At 34.4% G+C, this 6,364-nt stretch overlaps 1 protein-coding gene across 7 annotated transcripts in view; it reads right to left on the bottom strand.

Moving 5' to 3' along the window:
- Positions 1 to 6,364, bottom strand: part of ATRX (ATRX chromatin remodeler) — a 345,341-nt gene that overhangs the window by 181,343 nt on the left and 157,634 nt on the right. The gene's annotated exons all lie outside the window — the stretch shown is intronic.

The raw sequence follows: 6,364 nt of genomic DNA, 5'->3' as shown, positions 1-6,364 counted from the left end.
GACCACTCTCTCACACCATACACAAAGATAAACTCCAAATGGATGAAAGACCTCGATGTGAGACAGGAATCCATCAAAATCCCAGAGGAGAACATAGGCAGCAACCTCTATGATATCGGCCACAGCAACCTTTTTCATGACACATCTCCAAAGGCAAGAGAAACAAAAGATAAAATGAAGTTATGGGACTTCATCAAGATAAAAAGCTTCTGCACAGCCAAGGAAACAGTCAAAAAAAACTGAGAGGCAACCCACGGAATGGGAGAAGACATTTGCAAATGACGCTACAGATAAAAGACTGGTATCCAAGATCTACAAAGAACTTCTCAAACTCAAAACACAAGAAACGAATATACAAATCATAAAATGGGCAGAAGATATGAACAGACACTTTTCCAATGGAGACATGCAAATGGCCAACAGACACATGAAAAAATGTTCAAAATCATTAGCCATCAGGGAAATTCAAATCAAAACCACACCGAGATACCACCTTACGCCAGTTAGAATGGCAAAAATTGACAAAATAAGAAACAACAATTGCTGGATAGGATGTGGAGAAAGGGGATCGCTCTTACATTGTTGGTTGGAATGCACGTTGATGCTGGAAAACAGTGTGGAGGTCCCTTAAAAAGTTAACAATTGAGCTACCGTATGATCCAGCTATTGCACTACTGGGTATCTACCCCAAAGATACAGACGTAGTGAAGAGAAGGGCCATATGCACCCCAATGTTCATAGAAGCATTGTCCACAATAGCTAAATTGTGAAAGGAGCCAAGATGCCCTTCAACAGATGACTGGATTAAGAAGATGTGGTCCATATATACAATGGAATATTACTCAGAAGGAACGAGTTCTCAACATTTGCTGCAACATGGATGGCACTGGAGGAGATAATCCTAAGTGAAATAAGTCAAGCAGAGAAAGACAATTATCATATGATTTCTCTCATCTATGGAACATAAGAACTAGGAAGATGGGTAGGAGAAGAAAGGGATAAAGAAGGGGGGGTAATCACAAGGGGAATGAAGCATGAGAGACTATGGACTCTGAGAAACAAACTGAGGGCCTCAGAGGGGAGGGCGGTGGGGGAATGGGATAGGCTGGTGATGGCTGGTAAGGTGGGCATGTATTGAATGGTGCACTGGGTGTTATACGCAAGTAATGAATCATCAAACTTTACATCAAAACCCAGGGATGTACTGTATGGTGACTATGATAATATAACAAAAAAATATCATTATAAAAAAAACAGTATGGTATTAGCTTAAGGACAGACGTATAGATCAAGTGATCACAAATATGTGATAAGTTGATTTTTTACAAAGATGCAAAGTAATTCCATGGAGAAATAATTCTTACAACAAATGATAGAGAATAACTGACTATACTGGAATAAAACATGAAATCTTCACCCCTTCCTCAAACATCATTAACATGTTAAAATTAACATGAAAAATCACAAACTTAAACTTAAGAACGAAAAGTACATAATTTTGAGAGGAAACCAGAAAGGAAAATATTTGCAACCTTGGGGTAAACCAAGATTTCTTAATAGGACACACACATGCACACCAAAAAAAAAGAGCAAACATTAAAAAACTGATGAGTAAGACTTCATCAAAGTTCAAAATTTCAGTGTTTTTGAAAGACACCATTAAGGAAATAAAAAAAGAAGCCACAAAGGAAGAAAATACATAATACACATAAACCTGAAAAATGACCTGTATACAAAATAAAACTATCGTAACTAAAAGGACAAAACTCCCCACACATAAAAAAAAGAGGAAAAGATTTGAATACATCACAAGGATATGTAAATAGCCATTAAACCCATGAAAAGATGTTTATTAACCTCATTAGTCATCGGTGAAGTGCAAATTAAAATAACAATGAAATAACGCTACACATCTAATAAAATGGCCAAAATTTTTTAAACTCCCAATAACTATTATTGGTAAGGACATGAGGAAATTGGAATTCTCATATATTGCTGATGCTAATTCAAAATGTTATAGCCATCCTAGAAAACAATTTGGCAGTTTATTATAAAGCCAATTAACGATCTACATAGGCTTATACAAACTACAGAAATTAAGTCAATAATTAATAACCCTCCAAAGCAGAAAGCACCACTGGTGGTTTTACAGGTGAATTCAACAAACATTTAAGGAGGACACTATACCAATTCTCTACAATCTTTTTTAGAGGAAAAAGCAGAGGGAACACCTCCTGATTCAATGTATCAGGCCAGCATTACCCTAATACAAAGACATGATGTGAAACTACAAACCAGTATCTCTCATAATCATAAATGCAAAAATCCTCAACAAATTGTTAGCAAATAAAATCGAAAAACATATTAAAAGAATTGTACACTAAAACCAAGTAGGATTTATCTTAGATATGGAACACTGGTTCAATATTCAAAAAATCAACATAATCCATCATATCAACAGGTTTTAAAAATCACATGATCGTAACAATAGATGCAGCAAAGGCATCTGGCAAAGACCTAGCACCCGTTCATGATAAAAATCTCAGTAAATGAGAAGTAAATGACAACTACACAACTGGATAAAGAATACCTACAAGAACTCAGTAGCTAACATAATACTTAATGATGAGAAGCTTTCATACTAAGGTCAGGTAAAGGCAAGGATATCCCTTCTCACCTCTCCTTTTGAACACTGTACCAGAAATTTTACCCAATGCAATAAAACAAGAAAAACAATTAAAAGGTACACAGATTGGGAAAAAAGAAATAAAACTGTCTTTGGTCACACCTGAAAGGATCTCATATAGAGAAAATCCGAAAGAATTAATGAAAAAATCCAAGAACTAAGTGATTAGAGGAAGGTTGCAGGATATAAGGTTAATATACAGAAGATACTGCTTTCCTATACACCAGCAATGAACAAATGGAATTTGAAATTAAAGTTAAATATGCACATATCATATGGCCCAGTAATACCACTTCTAGATATTTTTTCCAAGGGAAATGAAAACCTCTTTCTACACAAAGACTTGTACAGAAATATTTATAACAAATTGATTCATAAACCAAAAATAACCCTAATGTCCATCAATAACCTGTAGTCTATCCATACAATGGAATAGTACTCAACAGTACAGACAACAAAGTACTTGGAACACACAAACATGGATGAATCTCTAAACTGTTAAACTGAAAATTACATAAAAGAACATACTATGTGATTTCCTTGATAAGAAACTTTAAAAAAGACAAATACAATCTACAGTGATAAAAGCAGATCACAGATTCCCTACAGCTAGGTATACAGGGGTAAGGACTGACCAAGAAGTAATGCTTAAAGTTTTCTACATCTTAATTGTGGTAATGGCTACTGGGAAATATACCTTTGATAAAATCCTTTGATTGTGTACTTAATATAAGAAATACAACATTGGTGGCTATACAAAACTATATTAAATTTCTTGAGAAATGGGGTGCCTGGGTGGCTCAGTCGGTTAAGCATCTGCCTTCAGGTTAGGTCATGATCTCAGGCTCCTGGGATCAAGCCCCACATCGGGCTCCCTGCTCAGCAGGGAACCTGCTTCTCCTTCTCCCCTGCCTGCTGCTCCCCTTGGCTTGAACTCGCTCTGTGTCAAATAAATAAATAAAATCTTATAAATAAATAAAGAAACAAACAAACAAATAAATAAATAAATAGATTTCCTGGGACAGTTTACTTAAGCAAAACCATTGCAAGTGGCTCAGAATGGTGGAAGGAACATATTTCTTTATTAAAATGATATGAAAGAACAAAAAACTTATAATCCCACAAGTAAAAAAGAAGAAAAAGGAAGATCCTGGCAGAAATGAAATGTGTTTGTTTCATAACACAACTGTGAAAGCTTGAAGGCATATGGACAAATGTCAAATGACATAACAAAATAAAGAAGGTTGAAACTTAAGTTCCCATAGAGAAGAAAACCAACAACAATCACATATTTGATACTCCTAAGGAGGTAAGACCTACCAGATCATCAAATTAGTCCATTATTAAAGTAAGGTGACATTGAAAAATTGAAAAATTTTGGGAAGTACGGTGCATGGGAAAATAAGTATCTAGGAAACAAGAGATCCAAATGAAGAGATGGGTGAGGAAATTCCCAGAAGAGTGGAACTAGATGAAACAGACCAGATTAGAAGTGGGGGAAAAAGGCTCCGTCAGTGTCAATTCAAAGAAAAAAATTAACTGATCATTTACCTGATGTGTTAAAGTTACTGAGGAATTTTAGGGTTTAGGGGTTTTGCTAAATACATAGGAAATTAAGTAGTCAAAACCCAGAAAATAAGACAAATTAAATCCAAAACATTGTTAACTCTAGGAAAAGCAAACAAAAAAGGACAAAGGAATGTATTTGTCACATACTACATGTATATACACATGTATATGTGTATGTATGAGAAATATATGCAATATACACTATGTAGCCCTCTTCTGCATATTTACATAGTTATAGTCATGCAAACAATGACAAATGATTCCACCAGAACTGTGGTATAACCATACTGGAGAATGGAAGGAGGAAGCTCTGTCTTTGGTAGGCAGTATATGAGAACTAAATCCATAGCTATCTTATAAAAATGATAATGTCTAAAACCAAAAAATAAAGAAATAGCATTATAAGCATATTAAACACAAATATACAAGTAAAAGCAAAGAATAGCTAGAAGAATTGAATCATTACCTTTGAGTAGTCTGGGTAAAACAGAAGACTACTGATTTTTCAATGTAGCCTTACGATAATACTTGATTTTTAAAAAGCACATAGATACAATTTACTAAACAAAAAAAGTTAATTAGAAAATAATCATAAAACAATGAAAAGTTCAGGGAACACGTTTACATTTAAATTATATGAAATAAAAGGGAAAGGAAAATACAGCATATACCACATACAGTGACTGCAGTTATGTGAAAAAGATATATGTATACTGATAGGGATCAGAAGAAGAAAACGGTAATATAGAGTTTTAACGTCTATTTATCAAATGCAATTATTCAAATTTTGTAATAAAATTTAAATAACATCACAAAGAGACAACTACTCTTAGAAATACCTCTAAGTGAGATTCAAGAAGAGGTACATATTACCATCCATGAGTTTTTTTGCCAAAAAAAGAACTGAATATAAATCTAATCAGACCTCTATATCCAACAATTTATAGAACATACAGGAACCAGTGAAAACACACCACAGAAATGTGACCAGCAAAGCTCAACATATAGGAAATGCTACACATATAATCTAGCTTCTCAAACACATGTACTATAAGAAAGAAAAAAAATGGAAAAAGGAAAACTTCATATTGAAAATAAAAATAGAATTATGAGGTATAACACCCAAATGCAAAATAACATAACATGTAGTAAGACATTCCTAATATTGTAATTCATACCAACTATTTATTAAAAACCACTAATATTTGGGTTCCTGGGTGGCTCAGTTGGTTAAGCATACGACTCTTGGTTTTGGCTCAGGTCATGACCTTGGGATCATGAGATTAAGCCCTGCATCAGGCTCTGTGCTCAATGGGGAATCTGCTTGGGATCCTCTCCCTCACTCCCCCTCCACCCCTCCCCCCACACTCATGCTCTCTTATCACGCTCTCTCAAATAAATATTTAAAAACCACTAATATGTTTCTGAGAAAAATGAAGGAATTTGGAATATTAACTAGCTATTTGATGATAACATGGAATTAATGACAATTTTTAAGTGTAACAATGATACAGTAATATGTCCAACAATCCTTATCTTTTGACAATATATTCTGAACTATATATACACAGAATGAGATGATTTCTGAAACTTCTCCAAAATAATCTGAAGAGAATAGATGAAACAAGACTGTGTTGGTAACTGCTGAAGCTGAGTACCTGGTACATGGAGATTTATAATACTATTCCCACTGCCTGTACATGTGCTTGGAAACTATTACAATGAAAAAAGTTTATTTAAAAAATTAAAAACTTTTATGATTTTAAGCAATAATACTTAAACATTTTTCTACCCAAGATAAAACACAATCATTTTGGTGATCATTCAAGAATCTCAAGTCATTTCATGTATCTAATTATACTAATAGAGCCTAATGAAGATTTTTAAGTTGCATAAAACAGGGGGGCATGGGTGGCCCAGTTGGCTAAGCATCCAACTCTTGATTTCAGCTCAGGTCATAATCTTAGGGTCGTGGGATCAAGCCCCACACTGGGCTCTGCACTCAGTGCAGAGTATGCCTGTCCCTCTCCATTTACTCTTCCCCTACTTGCATACTCGCTCACTCTCTATCTCATAAATAAATAAATAAATAAATAAATAAATAAATAA

This window comes from Ursus maritimus, assembly GCF_017311325.1.
Source record: "Ursus maritimus isolate PB19 chromosome X unlocalized genomic scaffold, ASM1731132v1 scaffold_X1, whole genome shotgun sequence".
Lineage (NCBI taxonomy): Eukaryota > Metazoa > Chordata > Mammalia > Carnivora > Ursidae > Ursus > Ursus maritimus.
This window is presented reverse-complemented; position numbering and strand designations above follow the sequence as displayed.